General features: G+C 36.5%; 1 protein-coding gene across 1 annotated transcript in view; it reads right to left on the bottom strand.

Moving 5' to 3' along the window:
- LOC148947340 (uncharacterized) overlaps positions 1-20437 on the bottom strand; it is a 327588-nt gene that overhangs the window by 149086 nt on the left and 158065 nt on the right. The gene's annotated exons all lie outside the window — the stretch shown is intronic.

The following is a 20437-nucleotide window of genomic DNA, read 5'->3' as shown; positions in this document are numbered from 1 at the left end:
ATATATATATATATATATATATATATATATATATATATACATATATATATATATATATAAGAAAATCCGTGACCAAGCTTCTCCAGAAACATGCAAAATTCTGTGTTTTTGTACATATCATAAGTCAATTCTTTGGATGTATATTATATTGTTATTAAAAATCTATTTTTTAGAGTTTCGGATATCATTGGGTATGGGTTACTCTTTCCTTGCAGCTCTTTACCATTAAATATGTGATAAAACGCATGTGACTTGGCAATGGACGCAAGGTTTGTTGTTTTAGGGGGGGGGGGTACTGTTTTTTTATACTTTGAATAAGAATTGCCCTGAAAGTCAGAAAAAAATTGGATTTAAATTTCAAAAACAAAATTTAATTCGAGCCTGAAAATACTACAAACACTAGAACTTCAAACACATAGAAGACGAGTGTCATACAATAGGTAATAGGTATATACAATAGATATAGTACTGGTTTAAAATTAAAATTTTAAAAATTTATATTTGCGTAATGAAAACTAGCTTTAAAAAGACTGTAATCTCGAGATACACACTTGCCAAGCGTACAATTTTAAAACCTCGAATCTGGGACACAGCTAAGGACAAAATTTTGTAAATTTCATTTAAGGTTCTGAAATTTACATTCCGAAAATTAATTTCTGCAAGCATTAGTTTAGGTATGTAATACATGTATTAAATTACTCCTTAAGTATGTATAAGAAAGGAAGACCAAATAACCGAGCCTTTTAAAACCTGACTTTTTCATTGGTTTTGCTGTGTAAAATTTTAAGCCAGTATAAAAAAAAAACTGTATTAGGGGGGGGGGGTGTTATCCACCATAGAGTTTTTACAAGCCCTCCTTCTATTTCTCCGCGTCTTCATTATATTGACAATACAAACATTTTAAGATCCTATTGACAGAATCAAGCGGGAAGGCGTCATAGCATCTAACCGTCAGGACCACTAACGTCAGGATATCGAAAAAAAAATCCGTCAGAACCACTACCCGTCATAACATCTAAAATTTTTAAACTTTAGTTTTTTGGAGTTTAGGGGAAAAAGGTACCTAAGTTAGGTTACGTATTTAATATATGCTATGCTTTACCCCCCATATGCTTTACTTCATAATTCAGAGGATTTTGGAAATGTTTAATGACTTTATACTGAATGTTTGGTTTATTCAAAGTAAAACAATCTAAGATCTGAATTTTGATAGATACGAGTGTATGCAAGATGGGCGACGAATTCTGAATATGGAATTTCCTTCTAAATGACTTTTGAACAATTTCTAAATAGCGGTCTATCAGTTATCTTCAAATCTCCTGCTCAAGACCAGGGTTTTCTTTTTTTTTACGTTTGTTCTTTGCCTCTTCTATTGGTTTATCATCAAGGTCGTAACCATGGTGGGCGAGTGGGGTTGTTTACCAGGTTTGAACCCCTTCCTACAAAATTTTTGTCGGACTCGTAAAAGAGTAACAATAATGCATATAAACAAACTTTTAACCCGTTCTGTAAAGTTTTTTGCTCCTCCCCCCGAAAAAATTAACTTCCCGAACAAAAATCCTGGATACGCCTTTGTTTATCATCACAGAGAACAAGAAGTAAAAATTTGCGGACAGACTTTTATCTCCAAATAAATTAAACAGTAATTTTTTTCCTGATATCTTTAGACTTTATTTAAGACTAGAAATTACTTAAATTATTAAGTAAATTATTTAAATTACGGGTACTTCCGTACATGGGCACCCATAGGCTGAATTTTAGGGGGGGGGGGGGCTTACCTGGTCTAATCGGCACTTCCAGTACTGTTTAATTGAAATCTCAAGACAAAATAACATATGTGGGCACAATATAATTTTTTTAGACCAGGGCACTTCTTATAGAAAGAAATGTCATAGGAACTTCAAAAGAGCTCATAGAGGGCAACCAGCTCCCCCTCCCCCACGCCAATCACTTCCCCAAACACATCCAATCAAAATTTTGAGTAACCATTTTGTTCAGTGTAGTTTTAAGGTCCGGAAATTATGAATTTGAGAATGACAGTCCCCCCCCCCCCACAACCCTCAGAGTAAGGGTTGTAAGTTATGCCCTGTGACAATATAAAGTTTTAAGTAGAAAGGGCGGTCGTATTAAATAGTTTTTTTTTACAGAAAGGGTGGTCAATTAAACAGCACTTCCAGTGCTGTTTAATTGAAACCTCAAGACAAAATATCATAGGCAGCACTATCGCGCTGCCTAAGTAAAGAGCGATGTGGGCACAATATATTGCTTTATTTTTTAGACCAGGGCACTTCTTATAGAAAGAAATGTCATAGAAACCTCAAAAGAGCTCATCGAGGGCAACCAGCTCCCCTCCCCCACGCCAATCACTTCCCCAAACACATCCAATCAAAATTTTGAGATAACCATTTTGTGCAGTTTAAAGGTCCGGAAATTATGACTTTCAAAATGACAGTAAGCCCCCCCCCAAACCCTCAGAGTAAGGGTTGTAAGCTATGCCCAGTGGGAATACAAAGTTTTTTTTTATAGAAAGGGTGGTCTTATAAATCTCAGAGGGGACTTATTTGATTGGTAATGAGAAGTTTTACTGGCCTTTTGAACAGTCAAAAGTGATTGGAGGTCATCCAGCCCCCCCCCCCCGTACAGCAATCATTTCCCCAAACACATTCAATCATAATTTTTATATAGCCATTTTGTTCAGTGTAGTTGAAAGGTCCAGAAATCATGTCTTTGAGGATAACCCCCCCCCCCATATAGGCCTCAGTGCAAGGGTTGAAAGTTATGCCCTGGTGGCATATAAGGTTTTTATAGAAATGGTGGTCGTATAAACTTGACAGAAGGCTCAGTGGATTGGTAATCAGAAGTTATAGTGCTTTTTTTCGAAATGGTCAGGTAGCAACTAGCCCCCCCCCCCTCCCACACACACACGTCTTATTTTCCCGAAACGCATCTGACAGAAATTTTAAGATGGCCATTTGTTGTTATAGAAACTTCAAAAAGGGCTCATTTGGTTGGTAATTGAAAGGGCTAGCGCCCTCTTTAATAGTCAAAAGTGATTGGAGGGCAGCTACCCCCACACCCATCACTTCCCCAAACACCTTCAATCTAAATTTCGAGATAGTTATTTTGTTTGACGTAGTTCAAAAGTCCAGAAATTACGCCTTCGAGGATGAGAACCCCCTCACAGTCCTTAGGGCAAGGGTTGTAAGATATGCCCTGAGGGCATTTAAGGTTTTTATGGAAAAGGTGGTCGTGTAAAATTCGGAGGGGGCTCATTGGATTGGAAATAGAAAGTAGAAGAGCCATTTTTAAGAGTAAAATTTATCGGAGGGCCCCCCATATTTCCCCCCAATGCATCTGATAGGAATTTTAAGATAACCATTTGTTCAAAAATAGTCCAAAGATCTCATAACACGGTCTTTGGGGTTGACACTACCCCCTCCCCCCAAAGTATGGATATAAGGGTTTTGAGTTGTGCCCCGGGGGGATGTAAGGTTTTTATGAAGAGGTGGTCTTGTGAGCTTTAGAGGAGGCTCTTTTGGTTGGAAATGCGTAGTTCTAGTTCCGCTTTAAGAGTCAAGCGTGATGGAGAGAAAATTGCCCCCCTCTCCCTGACATCCTCTTTTCCCAAAAACACATTCAATCGAAATTGTGAGACAGCCATTTTGTAGCCAATAGTCCAAAAAGAATATAACAATGTCTTCAGTAATCAAATATAAGAAATATTTCGGCGGACGTTGAACTAAATCAAAACAAACTATGAGCATGTAAACTTTCAAAAAGGTGACAAAGCAATATCTCAAGAACAGCTTATATTATTAAGTTAGATCTTTAAGAGTTAGCTGTGGGGGATTTTGAACTAGCCATAAGGCACCAAGTGTATACTTTTAGTACTACAAATACAGTTACTGTAACTAATGACACTAAGAAAATTAAGGTGAGTCTTTAGGGGGCGCTCCAATTAAACAAAAAAAAAACTGTATACAGGTAGGTTTTCAAAAAGGCATATAATATCATAGGCAACACCACTCTATTATAGCTAGAAATATCTTTGAAACGTTTAAAGAAGCTAATTCGATTCAAAATTGAAAGTTCTGGGATCCTTTCTAAGAGTAAAAAGAGATTGGAAGGCAATCAGCCCGTCTCTCAAGCCGATTTATTTCCCAAACACAATTAGTCAACATATTGAGACAACTATTTTGTTCAGCATAGTAGAACGGTCCAGCAACTATGTCTTTAGGGATATTGGGCATGTCAAACCCCCACAATTATGCCAAACTATGGATTCTTATAGAAAAAAACCCGAAAAGATATAAAATATTATTTTATTTTCATGAAAATGACTTTGTCAATAAAAAACGAACGGAAATTCGTGCCTCCCTTATGGTCACCCATGCTTCCGTATTAGTGTGTACTGTGTGTACTGGCTAATACGTGTACTGGCGTACACGTGTGTGTACGCCAGAATATTGTCCCCAGTGTGTACTGGCTAATACGAAAGTACCAAATTGTGAAAATTGTTTAAGACTAAAGTATTCAAGACTAGAAGTTATGTTGCTTTGTAAAATTCGACGGCATTCTTTTTGCAGGAAGGAATTGGAGATGACCAAACAGAAACATAGTGGACAAAAATTAATTATGACCGAATTAGATAATACCGTTTCACGAAGTTTATTGTAATCATTTGCAATAAAAGAACACGAGAAAAAAAAAATCTCAAGTTCAATGACATACGTCTTTTCACTTAGACAGTCAAATATATACCATGACCAGACAAGATAGAGAGAAGAGCGTAAGTAACAAACCCTATAACCCGAAATACCCGAAAGTCGAGCTTAGTTTTTTAAACTAGCACTGCGGAGGCGGCATTTTCAAAATGCATTAAAGAGAAAATGCATTAAGAATATTCATAAGAATCCCTCAGTCACAATGTGTAAATTGACGAGACAAGACCTCTTCAGCCTATTGGCTATTATAAATGCTGTGGTATATTTAGTGTCCATATACTACGAGCTAAGTTCTTTACATGCCAAAAAATCTAAATTTAATATAACAATGAGTTTGACCAATACGAGCCTACTTGGAATTCTACTAAAAATGGAAAGGCTATCGGAATCCAGTTCCTGCTTATCATTAAGTGAAAATGGACTGTGCACAGATGAAGAACTGCCATTACCTTTCTTATCCGAGCCAGAGTCAGATGACGATGAAATCGAACCCATCATAGAAGAACTTGAAACAGCAGAAAATAAATCTTTCACAATAAGTGGAATGCTAAGGACCAATTATCCAATTGAAAAAGTGCTATTTTAAGCAATACAAGGCTGTGATCTAAGTTTAAGGTAGTTTTGTCTTGATAACTGAACTTGTTTATTGCTACCTCGAGTGTTTTAGTATGAACTGTCGTGACCCTATCAGTTGAGGGTGATATTAGCCTATTTTTTACTTTATTTATAACGTTTCAAATTAAATTCGTGTCGATTTCGTAATCTTATTGTTTGGCATATTGGGTTTACTAATAGCTTGACGGTGCCTTGTCTTTGACATTCTTTCTACCTAGCCCCCTCCTTGTAAATATTCAGTAAGTTAGATTAATACTTTAAATAAGGAAAATACCTTCTGAGTTGCGCCCTTTTTCGAAAGTAGCGCCACTCTACGCAGAAACCCTCGGGAAGGCGGGATTTTTTTTTAGACCAGGGACGAACTCAACATTTTATATAGCCTTACGGTCCTTGTTTAGTATCCAGTAAACACGCAATAGGTGAAGTTTCGTTACTTTTCATATAGCATCTTTGAGATTTAGATGAGGTCTTTCTCGCGTGTTTACTGGATTCTAAACAAGTACCAAACTTTCTTACAACTTGTTCATTTTAAAGTAATTTGTCAATTTTTGTCTTTTCTTTCAAAAATTATTCCCCTCAAAATTCCTGGCTCGTTACTTGTTTTCAAGTCAATGTAATGGAAAAGTTCTATTTTGTTCGAATTTAATGTGGTTACCATTTTTGGATTTTTAGCCTTTAGATGAGGGGAGATTAATGATCAACCTAAAACCTTCATACGACGGTCCCTGCACTGAGTACGCCGTTTATACCGTAAACAATTAAGTTGACTAGATTAGAATTCTTTCCTTTCTTAGTTATCCTCAAGGTACCTTAATATGAATAAGCGGCACCAAGGGAAGTGAAGCCGAACTAATTTCCTGGTTGAGCACCGTTGTAAGCACCATGAGCACCATTTTCAGCAATTACTGAAGAGAACAACTTCCATTAAAACTAAGTTCTATCTACTGGTAAGTGTCTTTCAGTTTTAATTAATGTAGTATTTCCATAAACATCCCAAGGAGCCACCATGAGTGCCACACAGTTCAGGCACGCTTGACCAGCGACAACTAGAGTGTGATTTCTGAAGGTTGGCGACCCTTCGAAACATCCAATGCTTTATTGCCTACTACTACTACTACTAACAATTCCCAGCAGCAACAAGCCACCGGAGGTCAACACAGCTACGCACGTTCCACCTCCTTTTTACACCCTCCCAGGAAATCCCCCTTTCCCTTAAATCTTCCCTTATAAAATCCTCCCACCCCAACCGAGGGCGACCTGCTTTCCGTTTAGACATAGACAGGCCCAGGAAAGTTTTTCATCCCTATTTGATTCTGTGTTCTCCCATTGCCGTTCCTGTGCTCCAGAGAGAAAATCCATGGAAATGATCGAAATAAATTGGGATTTCTTGCCTAATTTCACATTTGAAAATCGACTTTCCTTTCTGATCTCGCTTAAGTTTCTTCCATAGTTCTCTCTCTCTCTCTCTCTCTCTCTCTCTCTCTCTCTCTCTCTCTCTCTCTCTCTCTCTCTCTCTCTCTCTCTCTCTTTAAATGCGCTAGAGGAATGGTGATTGGCTTACGAGAAAAACTCACAAGAACATGCCAATGGAATTGAAGCACAGAATTATAGGAAAGTTTTCTCTTTAGTTGATTTTCTTACAAGGCTAATAAAATTTTGCCAATATTTATTACATTTAAAGGACAAATGAAAAACTGTACAACCTATAGGTTGAAGGCGGGACACAACCAAAATCGTGTAAATGGCTTGTAATTTTTCACTGTCACGTGTAAATAGCTTAGGTGTTTATCCGGGTGAGCAGTTTCAAATTTGCATGCTTAAAGGGCACTAAAAAAAAAAAAACAAAACAAAAAAACGTTTACTACCAACAGCTATGATGACAACACGCCCAGTAGAGAGAGATATAAAAAAAAAAAAAAAAAAAAAAATAAAAAACGAGTTTTCTAAATACGTTTAGTTGTAAAGCCGTAACGTTGCAAGAACATTTTAGAAGAAGATCGCTGTGGGCATAGAGAGAATTTCAGCTGACGGGTTAAGGTCAAGACAGCATTGCATGTTGATGGAGAAGGGACTAGAAGTGACTTCATCATACTGGCATGTCCCTCGTCACGTCTATCCCGCTTGGATTTTTGTTTAATTCGATTGTTCAATGGCCCTTTAACAAACATTTACAAGGCTGAATCCATCCTGACCCCTATCCTGTACACACGCTAGAATATACACGAATGTTAATTCACCGCTTTATTAAAAGATTCTTGGTACTTTCCCATTATGTGGACACCTCTAAAAAGTCAAGTTTGGTTAATGCTAATGAAATAAAACAAAATAGGATGAATATATAATAGTTTGTTAACAAAATTTGGGCTATGTCTTGGCATATTCGGGGGGGGGGGGGGGGGAAAAGCATTGCATATATTAAATACGTAACCTAAACTATCCTAGGTACCTTTTCCCCCCTAAACCCCAAAAAACAACAGTTTAAATATAGTTATCAGAGTGTTAGGCCCCTGAATACTTGTTTATACAACATCAGATAGCGTCAAAAATCTGCTTTTGTCGAGTGGATGCCTCGGGTTTTCGTGACTGGTTTTTAGAGGTGCCCACATAATGGGAAAGTACCAGATTCTTTTTGTGTTATATCTTGCTGTAATTGGGAATCCAACTGTTGTTTAATGGGACTCTATAGATGCCCAACTTTCTATTATACGTAATCCCATTACTTTTTATTAAGTAAAAAACAGGTTTTTTCAACTCAAAGTAAGGGGAAACATTAGAACTTCAAGCGAACAGAAATTATTCCGTATATTAGGGGGATGCCCCTTCCTCAACTCTCACTCTTTACGCTAAGTCTTAAGAAGGTCTTTAAAATATATCTCATTCAAATTCAGCGTTCCTTGTGTTTTAACAGTCTTTCCTAAAGAATTGTGGCAAAAAGAATTGTCCAATTTTAGCGTAAAGATCGAGGGCTGAAGAAGAGGACCCCCCCCCCTAATGTACGGAATAATTTCTGTTCGTTTAAATTTTTATTGTTGCACCTTACTTTCAGTTGAAAAACTTGTCTTTTTTTATTTCTGACCATTTTTTAAATCATGCTAGGATATCCCCTTACACCCCCCTGTGTAAAATTTTCCATGGAAAATTCCCCCGGAAACTTCCCTCAACGGAATATCCTCTTAATGAAAAATACCGTCGCAAAAATACCCCCAAAAAATTGCCAAGTATTTTCCAATAACAAATAGCCTACTATATGTGAACAATTCCCAAATTGCTTAACTTACAGCCCTTTCCCCAGGGACTATGGCAGGTCGTGCTATTTCCAAATCGATAGTTATTAGACCTTTTAACTATGCTGAATCAAAGGGCTGTCTAAAAAAATTGATCTGATGTCCTTGGAGAAAAGAGAACGTGGAAGGGGGGTAGTTGCCCTCCAATTTTGTAGATAACTTAAAAAACGCACTAGAACTTTTAATTTCTATTCAAATCAGCCATCTCCCTATTTCTAGAATCCCTGGTTCGATTCGACCACCCATAAAAAAAAATAAAATTAATAAACACGCATTCATGATCGGAAAAAAAAAAAAAATGCAAATTCCACATTTTTGTATATAGGAGCTTGGAACCTCTATAATAGGGTTCTATAATATCTTTTGATGGGTAACTTTAAACTTGACGAGCTTTAAATATTTGGAATAAAACGGTTCGTGGTAACGAACTGTAAGTAAGGAGCGACGCAGCTCAATAGTAACCGAAACTCTAAAAAACAGAATTTTGATACCAATCAAAAGCATCGGCTTATTATGCTGACTCACGGGAAGGTTTTTCTCTGGGAAGCGAAGTTTCCGGGGGGATTTACAGGGAAAATTTTGTACTGGGAAATTTGCCAGAATTCCTATAGGAAATTCTTTTTCTTTGTCTTACATTCTCATTGCCGACTCAATTTTCACCGGGATTGAACTCCCTAGACTCTAAAGGATCTTTCTATGGAGAGGTGGAATTTGTCCGTGGAGGTGGAGCCGGATTCCCTGGCATCATTTAAAAAATGATAAGAATTTAAATAAAAAAAAACGTTTTTTCGACGTCTTAAGTTTTAATGTTGCTCCTTACTTTCAATTGAAAAAACTTTTTTTTATTTAAATAACTGAAATAACTAGAACTAACTTGTCTTCTTTATTTAACTAAATAAAATAAAACAACAAATTTTTCAATTGAAAGTAGGGAGCAACATTAAAACTTAAAACCAACAGAAATTATTACATATATCAGGGCGGCCACCCCCTCATCAATACCTAGCTCTTTAAGCTAAGATTCGATATTTTCCCTGATTCTTTAAGAATGACCCCTGAATCACAAAGGCCGTTTAATTAGAATAAATAGCGCTTTTAAAAGTACAAAAAGACTTAAAAGTCCAATTCTTTAAGAATGATCCCTGAATGTCAAAGGTCGTTTAATTAGAATAAATAGGTCCTTTGAAGAAACTAAAAAAACTTTAGTGCAAAGAGCGAGGTACTGACAAGGGGGCGAATCTCCATATATACGTATTAATTTCTGTTCATTTTAAGTTGCTCCTTACTTTCAGTTGAATTTTTTTTTAATTTAATTTAATCGAGACTCTTTCTTATACTTTCGGTTACTATTGAGCCACATCGCTCCTTACTTACAGTTCGTTACCACGAACTGCTTGATCAGCATAAAAAGCTAACACTTTTGATGTATCTGTTTTTATCAAGATTCTGTTTTTTACAGTTTCGCTTACTATCGAGCCATCTCGATTCTTACTTACTACCACGAACTGTTTGAAAACATTTAATTCTGATTAAAAATTCAGAAACCCTCTAAAATAAAATAAAAATCCTCGTTAAACTTTCTACAAATGCTATACACACGGACAGACACACACGTAGAAATTCATCTCAGGAGGGATGGGGGAGGCTTGACTTCAAATAAAGCGCGAAAATAGGGGGATTACATGGAAAACCTCAAAATTTGGGAGGCAGAGGGTTTGAGCCCCCCTCGAATATACCCCTCCAACTTCCACACAAATTTGCTGTTCCCTGTCATTTTTTTTTATCTTTTTATATGTAAAAACCGGTTAAATTCAATATTATTCAATATCTAATATCTGATGCTTTTCCTTCTTTCACAACAAATTTGGCATCAGATTGGCACAAGTTTCACAGAAGACTTCAAAAACTATTGCAGGAAAAATGCTTGATGCTTTCAATGTGCCAGTTCTTAAAATAAAAACAAACACAATATGCTAATCTTTGGTATTATTTGGAATGAAAAAAAAAACTACCCCGAAAATTAGGGTATTTTGACACTGATCATATGGGCGGAGTGATTAATCTCAAGACTAGGGGGAATTATTCATTGGTTCTTGCGCCACTGCCTGGGCTGCCGAAATGAAAAAAAGAAAACATGAAAAGGGCTTTTTAAGGTAGCAGTTCTTTCCTTTTTTTGAACTAATGTCAGCAGTGAGTTCCTCCAACAAAAAAATAAACTATGTAGGTTAAGGATCTTTCCGAAGACAGTGATTAAAACAAAACTTAAGAGAATATAGTGGCTATACCAAAGAAAAAATAAAACAGAAGCAACAAAAAAAGTTTGCAATAAACCTTACATGAATGAGGAGAAGGGGAGGATATACACTTATTGAACGTTTCAAGTGCATAGGGAGGAAATTTCTTCTATGTCATTCGGGGGAAAATTCGATAAGGTAAAACGAGGATTTTTGTTGGGGCACAAGGAGGGAGGCAAGACATAAGTAGAGGAAAGGGTTGACAAGGGAAAAGTCAAATTTGTCCAGGGAGAACTGTTGACGTTCACGGAGAGCAGGCAAACACAAGGATCAGGAATATAAATGGCAGGAGAATTATCAAGCAGTACAATTTAGGACTTCAGCAGTGGCATCAATCGACGGAAATTCGGCTAGGGGGAGGACCAAAATGTATGTTTTTTCAAAATCAAAAGGGATGGTCAATTTTGTTATGTTTCTCAATTTTCTAAAATGAAAATACCAAAATAAACAATTTTTCAGAATCTATGGGGCAAAAAAAAATCTAAGGGCACATATCCCCTGCCTATTCCGACAACTGGAAAGGAAAATGTGATTTATAGCTAAAATAGAAGAAAGACTAAAACAAAGGAACCAGCAAAAATCCAAGATGATTATAAAGCTTCGTTGAAAAACAAACTAGAAACCAATATCAAAACTAAGAAATTACTCCTGCGTATGCGCCTGGATGATGAACGTCGAACAAATAACTAGCGGGGCCAAGTCACGAAAGCGTAGGGGGTGACAGGATTTCTTTTAAATAAAGATTTTAACAATATATTAATAAATCTAGGGATGGGAGGGGAGAGGGGCGCAATTTTGTTGTAGTTTTCAATTTAATTTAAAAATGTATTTTTGAAAATCTATAACTCCCCATCCCAGCCAATTGGCGTCCCTAAAAGCACCGACAAAAAAAAGAAAGTTTTTTTTTTCGAAAAACAGCTTTCCGCTGCCGTGTGAGGTATTGTTCATTGCGTGACAAAGATTTAAACTTTAGTTTTTGGGGGTTTAAGGGGCAAAAAAATTTTACCTAGGTTAGGTTTGGTTACGTGTTTAATATATGCTATTCTTTACCAACACCACCCCCCCCCCCCCAAATGTGCAAATATATAGCCCAAATTTGTTCAGAAACTATTATATTTTCCACCTATTTTGTTTTATTTCATTAGCATTAACGAAACTTCACTTCTCGCGTGTTTACCGGATTCTTAAGAAGTACCTTAAAACAGATTTATGAACTCAATCAAAAGATTTTTGATTGAGTTTCGGCAAAGAGATTGTACCATGCCAAGCATGCCAGAACTACGCCACTCGTTGTGGGGACTGTACAAAAAGTCATGGAATTGTGCCACGCATTGCGGAACTGTGCGGCGGACATGGTACTCGGAGATGTACAACAGGTGGCGGAAAGCGGGCAACCCCTTATAAAACTGATCTTACAGGTGATAAACGGATGGATAACTTTATTAAAGCCTTATGGATCATTTACAAAAAAACATCATTGCCACTTAAATCAGCACTAAATTGAAAAACGTATGTACAAATTTAGAGCTTAAGTTAGATACGTAGACTAGAAACAGTGGCGTAATTTCTTCACAATTCTGGTAGGGAGGGAAAGGGAGGTTAAAATTGGAGCCAATTTTCCCAAATGAAGTGAAAATGACAGTGAAAACTGAAAAATGTACCATATAGGACCATAAAGGCAAAGATATACTAAAGAAAACTGACTCGTTTATGTGGATACTTGAATTATGCTTGAATTTGAATGCTCAATGAACTTGAATTTTGACAAGATTTTTGAAGAAACTAAATTTCAGCGGGGGGGGGGGGGCAACCAAGGTCGGGGAGGAACAGTTGCCCCCCTGCCCCCATAGCAAATTACGTCCCTGACTAGAAAGTCCTTAAAGTGCACAGAAAATCGAAACTGAAACGTTATTGAGTTGGTTAAGTGGAAATTTACACAACCACATATATGTTTGAAAATTAGAAAATTGGGAAATTAGAAAATTGGGAATTTGATCTTTAATGACCAAAGACCTTCATATGTAGTTATATAATTTTTTGCTGTAGTGGGCGCCAAATTAAAAAAAAAAATGCCAGAAAAAATCAGCCAAAAATAAACTAAAAACATATGGCAGCAAAGTAATTAAGAAGATGTAGCTTTCCTTTGAAGGTTAGTTGTTTTTTGGAAGTCCAAAGATTTTTAATGTTTGAATTTTGATGGACGAAAAGTGGTGTCATGTTTAACTGATTAGTTTCATTTATGTTTTCACGGTTCAACGTAGCAACATTGACGAAAATGTGATACTGCCATTAAACATTTGTAGTTTAAAAAAAAAGCTGAATTCCTAGAAACTTGCTGTTTTAAGATGTGGAGACACCTTAAAACACATATCTCTTACAAAATTAGAAAAATCGGGAATTTTGGCGGTTTTTTTAACTAAAACCCGCCCATGTGCAGTTATACAGTTGTTGTGGGCTCCAAATTGAAAATAAAAATAAGGAAAAAAATAGCATCCAAAACATCATCAAAAATTGAGCTAAAAATATTTGGCGCCAAAACAGCTTAAGAAGGCCAAGCTTTCCTTTTAATTTGTATTTGTCAATAGGAACAAGCATTGTTCACATTTCGTGTTGTATGGACGGAAACCGTCGTCAAACATAATTAATTGGTTTCACTTATTCCTTTTTATGACTCAACGTGGCAACACTGACGAAAATATGATACTGGCCTAATAAGTTGGTAATTTTGAAACAACAAAGGAGTAACCCACTCTATGTACACCATGTGGCACGTGCCAAGTGTTGTGGAACTGTGCCAAGCGTTTGGGGAATGTACCAAGCGCGGCAGAACTGTGTGGACGAAACTTAGAAATTGATGGTTAACAGAGCTAAGATGGGTTCCAAGGGAGCAAAGCGTCTTAGTTTTGATATCCATGGTGCCTTAAGTAAACAATTTTTCCTTGAACACTGAGTGAGAACTCATTCAATGGCGTAATTAATTGAAATTGATCGCCATGAATGGCGTGATTCATTGAAATTGAACGGCATGAATGGCATGATCAATTGAAACTGAACATCATGAATGACGTGATTAATTGAAATTGATCGTCATGGATGGCGTGATTAATTTAAATTGAACGTCATGAATGGCCTGTTTAATTTAAATTGAACGTCATTAATGGCGTGATTAATTGAAATTGATCCTCATGAATGGCCTGTTTAATTTATATTGAACGTCATTAATGGCGTGATTAATTGAAATTGAAAGTCATGAATGGCGTGATTAATAGAAATTGAACGTCACGAATGGCGTGATTAATTGAAATTGAACGTCACGAATGGCGTGATTAACTGAAATTGAACGTCATGAATGGCGTGATTAATTGAAATTGAACGACATGATTGACGTGATTAATTGAAATTGAACGTCATGAATGGCGTGATTAATTGAAATTGAACGTCATGAATGGCGTGATTAATTTAAGTTGAACGTCAGAAAATTGTATGATGGTTCAAACCAGATGGCATAAGTAATCGTTACGTTAGTTTAGTGAGCAATATTGAAATTTCTTAATATATAAAACGTTTGATTTTATCTTTGCGAATTCAAAACATGGAAAAACCGCAATAACTTCAAGTTAAAATGTTGTCTTCGAAAAATGCCGAAAAATATCTGAAAATAATGTTCAAAAGGGGTGCTACCATTTCGTCTAAACGTCACAAGCACTAAACGACATAACATCTAACCGTCAGGACACAGACAAGAAATTTATAAGTTTATATAATAGTAATAAGCATATAATAGTTTAAAAACAGATTTGGCTATATATTTGCACATCAGGGGTGGGGTGGGGGTAAAGCATAGCATATATTAAATACGTAACCTAACCAAACTTAGGTACCTTCTCCCCCCCTAAACCCCAAAAAACTAAAGTTTTAAAATTTGTAGATGGCCTGACGGATTTTTTTGTCGACGTTATGACGGATTTTGTCGATGTCCTGACGTTAGTGGTCCTGACGGTTAAATGTTATGACGCCTTCCCGTTCAAAGCCCGAGAGCAAAAACACTGTCAATAACAATTGTATATTACAATCATTAATTATTCCCACTCCTTAAAAAAAGAGAACAAACAACGTAGCTATAAAACATTCATAATCTAAAAATACAAGAGAATCGTCAATACTTTTAAAGGATAATTTTCACCAGTCCTCGAGAAACCCAATTAGAATTCGGGCAAGAGCTGAAAATCAGGTCTTAAATTAACGCTTGGCCGCGAAGCGACGGCCAAAATCGTGCTAATAAATTAAAAAAGTGATTAAACTCTAAACAAACGCTTAGCAACAAAAAACTTTGAACCGTTGGAAATGACTGGTAGAACCAGAATATCAGTAATTGCATCCAAAAACAGGAACTCATTTAATGTCAAACTATTCGCTCCTTTGAATGCAAAATTATTACTAAATTATCTTAGGTAGCGGGGGGATTCAGGGAGGTGTTGTGCTAAACACACACACAAAAAACATTTTTCGGTCACCACATTAATAGTTTTAAGGGGTGGGGGTAGTTCGTGAAATAATTTTGGAGGTAGAATTCGTGATTAGAATCAGTACCTTTTAAGCATAATTTTAGTCGCCAAAAACCTAAATTAGAATCCTGGCGAGAGACCCAAATCAGGCTCTAATTAACATTTGGTGGCGGAGCGGTTGCCAAAAATCGTGCTAATAAATAAAAAGGCGATTAAACTCTAAAGTAAAAACAAAGCCCCTAATAACAAAATAGATTGAACTGTTGGAAATGCCTGGTAAAAGCAGAAAAGAATGCCAGTAGCTGCGTCCAAAAACAGGTACTAATTAACTCTCAAATTATCCGCTTCTTTGAAAGGCAAAAGAAATACCATATTGGCATTGGTTCCCTAAGATGTAACCTTTCGGGGGGGGGAGAAGTTCTGAACTCCGGGGGATAGAATTCGATAGTCGAATCAATGCTTTTACGTATCATTTCTCGTTACCAAGCTATAAATTAGAATTGCGGCGAGAGCTGAAAATCATGTCGTAAATTGACACTTGGCCGCGAAGTGGCTGCCAAAATCGTGCTAATAAAAAAAAAAGTGATTAAACTCTAAGAAAAAGCACCTAACAACAAAGCACTTAGAACCGTTGGAAATGACTTGTAAAACCAGTAGCTGCATCCAAAAGTAGTTGCTGATTTAATGTCAATTAGCCGTTATTTATAAGGCAAAACAAATACTATGTTTTCACAGGTACAAACAGTTCTAACCCCTAGGAGGCGGTTTCAAAACATCAAAAATGCATTTTTTTTTATGCCACCATTTTTTAGTTTCCAGAAATTATGGATATTTCTGAGCAATTTCAGGGGTAGAATCCTGCCCCTTTGGACAGGCGTGTAAATAATAAACATGGTAGGGTTGGGTCTCTAGTGGACAAATAAAATAAAGAAATATTAAATGTTGTAACTTGTATTCTACTCTTGAATGGTATTCCACTGTATTCTTATTGTTGTAACAAAGCGAAAAAATCCATTACAAAAAAAAAAAAAAAACCCATTACAAACAATCCATACATCTAAAAAAATAGACCAAATTAAAAGTCTTGTGTATAAGTTTGTTAAAGGGTCTGGTCGGAACTTGCGTAAGGTGATAACGCTTAGCTGATATTCTTTTAATTTTGCTAATTTTTTAGATTTTTTCGACAATTTTTTTAACTATTCTTTTTTGTCTTAAATTTTCAATGTCTTTCAATTTATTTTATTTTCCTCGTATAATAAATATATCACTACTGCTACTTCAAACCACCTAGTGTATCACCAAATCACCCGAGGCCAACAGGGCAGCGGACACTCCTCTGCAATCCCAACTTATATAGAATTTCAATCTTTATGCCCTCCCACGGGGTTCGAATTTCCTTGAAATCTTTTCTTATAACCTCCGTCCCTATGACCTCTAACCTTCCTATTCGGGACTGCCTGCTTTTTGTTTGGCTTCAAATGAATAACCAAAAAGGACAATCTTTGGGAATGTGTCATCTTTCATACGTAAAACTTGGCCTAGCCATCTTAACCTTTCTTTCATTATACCGAACCAAATTTTTGCCCAGCTTACTGTTATATGCACAGTTACAGCCAGTCAAACGAGTACTCAGAACTGTTCTTAGATAATTCCTTTGGAAAATATTTAACAGATCTTCCTCAGCCTTTCAGAGAACACTCCTTTTGGAGAACAAGAGCAAAACTTAACCCCTGCCCTGACTTTAGCTTCTAATAAGTAAATCTTAGTTTGGAAACTTATCTTCTAACCCTTCCAAGCTTTTTTCAACAGCCTGAATTCCTGAAACCCTGAATTCTCAAAACCTCCAGAAATTCATTAAACTCGTCAACAATATCGAGGACACTCAGAGCATCTGAAGAATCCAAGTCAAGGAGACTTTTACCTCCCTATTTGGTACCATGCTCTCCTCTCCCCTTTTCTACATTCCTTAGGACAAAGTCCAAAAAAAGAATTCCCCTAAACGGAACAGGAAACAACTCTGCTTAGCTCTTGATTCCACATCCAACCATCAACTAACCTCCTTCTTTACCTTTGGACAGGGGCGTAACTTGCTACGTGGCAGGGGGGGGGGCACTCCAGACCCTATCCAGACCCAGGTTTGCTCCCCCCTCCAGCTGAAATTACTTTCGGCAAAAAAAACTTGTCAAAACTAAGATAAACCTGCATACTTCAAGTATCCAGAGAAACAGGTCAGTTTTCTTTAGTATATATTTGCCTTTATGGTAATATAGGGATCATTTTTCAGTTTTCACTGTCCTTTTCACTTGATATGGGAAAATTGGCTCCAACTTTGCCCCCGCCCCTCCCCCTGGATTCTGACGAAATTGCGCCACTAAATTTGGGGCCTTTCCCCTGTTGTGAGATGATTTGGGGTTTCCACTTTGTCATAAGTTCCTTTCTCCTTCCAGGACAGAGCAAACAGTGCTGCAGGGTAACCAGGAGACGCAGTGCCCCTATAGGAAATTACAGCCTAATTAACGAAACATCATTGCACTGGAATTTGATTAAGGGTAAATCTTCTGAGTTTTGAGTGTTTTGGTCGGCATTTTTGGGCTCTAAAACCTGTTCTTGACTATATTGTCCATTATGGGCTACACCCCTACTCTAGTATAATATTTGCAGGTTAGTATTAAATACGTATAAAATAGTATAATATTTGTAGCATACTACTTGTACTACTTCAATTAGTGACAAAGAAAATGTTAAAGAGAGACGGGCAGAAACATTTTGAAGAAGTGTTAAACCGTGATAAAGTTGTAGGAGATGTTATAGAAAAAGAAATTTCAATTTTGTCGGAGATTTGGAAGTAAATGGAGGAGATTTGGAGATTTGGAAGTGAGAGGAGGAGTAAGAAACAGTAATAAAGTAGTATGAAATGAGGTAGTTAAGGTAGGAAGCAAAGTATAATCACCTACGGAACAAGTACTGACAAAACTCTCCAAAAGTGACCCCGCGTACCTCAGCGCCTCTAGACACAAAGTGCTGTACTACTTAATCGCTCCGAGCCAAAGTACTTTGCTACGAGCTAATAAATTAAGCTAGAGCGTGATTCAGGCGGCGAGAGACCGGGAAAGTTGTATTGAATTGTGTAACTACGGTATTTAGTAGCCAGGTTCGCATAGGTATGGAATCGTCTCCGGAGACGCGGACAAAGGGTCACTATTTTTGTGTGGAGAGGATAAGTCTTGTCAGTACTTATTCTGTAGGTGATTATACTTTGGGTAGGAAGCAAAGTATAAACACCAGGGTTGCCACCCTGACCTGGAAGAATTTACTAAATCAGAGAGGAAAAATTTACTACATCGCATTTGTTTTTACTAAATACTAAAACAAATTTTTTGCGCGTGTGGCTACGCTGCAAGCTCACCATTAAGCATCGATTTTTGTAATAGGAGGCTAATCTATGCAATTTTTACAATCTTTTCTCCTTTTTTCTTCTTTTTTTTCTCTTTTCCTCTTTTCTTTCGTTTTCATAGTATGATTGAAAATTTCGGAAACCTACAAGTTCAAAAATCCTTTTTTGGATATATATATATATATATATTTTTTTATATATATATATATATATATATATATATATATATATATATATATATATATATATATATATATATATATATATATATATATATATATATATATATATATATATATAATATTACATTTCTATTTTGTGAAAATATATCTGAACGGACACACTTTTACTCAGATAGAATTTACAAAGTGAAAAGATTCACCTAATCACCTCAGGTGATTGATTTCTGTTTCGATTCCAATATACTCCCAAATATCAGACATCCAAGCGTCATTATAGCTTCACTTTTAGTTGGTAAGATTTGATACACAGAAAGCTGATTTTGTCGACCTTTAGACGCCGGAAGTGAATTGTATGTTAATGAAAATAGGCGACTGCTTGTCTGTCTCTGAGACAGACAAGCACAATTGTAAATTGTAACACAGACAATCAAAACTTGTAAATTGTCATATGTTTACGATAATTTTTTCCCCTGAATTCATGGAATAAAAAAAAAAAGTTTTGTTTACTATAAATCATGACTTTTTACTAGTTTTTACTAGATTTCGGGAAATTTACTAGATGCTTTAAATTTACTAGATTTTCTTTTTTTACTGGATCTAGTAAAATCCTACTGACGGTGTCAACCCTGATAAACACATACTGAAGAAGTACTGACAAAAAAAGTCCGAAGTCTCCACACAAAAAAAGTGACCCTTTGTCCGCGTCTCCGGAGACGATTCCATACCTATGCGAACCTGGCGCATAAATCACAAGTTCCGTAGGTGATTATACTTACAACAAAAGTACGAAGAACAATAGGGAAATCTTTTTGCAAGACAGTGGAGATAATTTGAATGAATATTTCGGCCCTATGTCCAAGGGCCGTCCTCAGCAAGACAAAAATATATGAAAAAAAAAAGAATCACAATAACATGCAACCAATATATCCAAAAATTAAAAATTTTTCAAAAAAGTCCTAGCATCCTTACTTCAGTGAAGTTCAACCAGGACTGATAAAAAGTAAGGTAAAACAAGGCGATTCAATGAGATGAAATCACTCAATGAGATGAGTGATTATACTTGTTCCGTAAAAGCTGTATTAAATTTAATTTATTGGCTCGGAGCGATTAAGTAGTACAACATTTACCCTCTAGAGGCGCTGAGGTACGCGGGGTCACTTTTGGAGAGTTTTGTCAGTACTTGTTCAGTATGTGTTTATACTTTGGGTAGGAAGTGATGTTAGTAGCTAGTTTGGTGTTGAATAGTAAGCTAAGCAGTGTTGTGTCCTATCCCCGTTTATATGATTATTTTGATAGACTTGGCGCTAAGGAAAACGGTGACGGCTATAGAAAAGCATTCAATCAAATGGGAAGGCAAACCCTTCCCAGACTTAGATTACGCAGATGATTTGAGCGTCCTAGATAAATATCTTAGCATAATGAATGAATTTTTGGAGGTT

The sequence above is a fragment of the Artemia sp. Qi Xiang Cuo genome, chromosome 10 (genome assembly GCF_049724085.1).
Source record: "Artemia sp. Qi Xiang Cuo chromosome 10, ASM4972408v1, whole genome shotgun sequence".
NCBI lineage: Eukaryota > Metazoa > Arthropoda > Branchiopoda > Anostraca > Artemiidae > Artemia > Artemia sp. Qi Xiang Cuo.
Note: the sequence above shows the minus strand (reverse complement) of the source record. Positions and strands in the feature narration are given on the sequence as shown.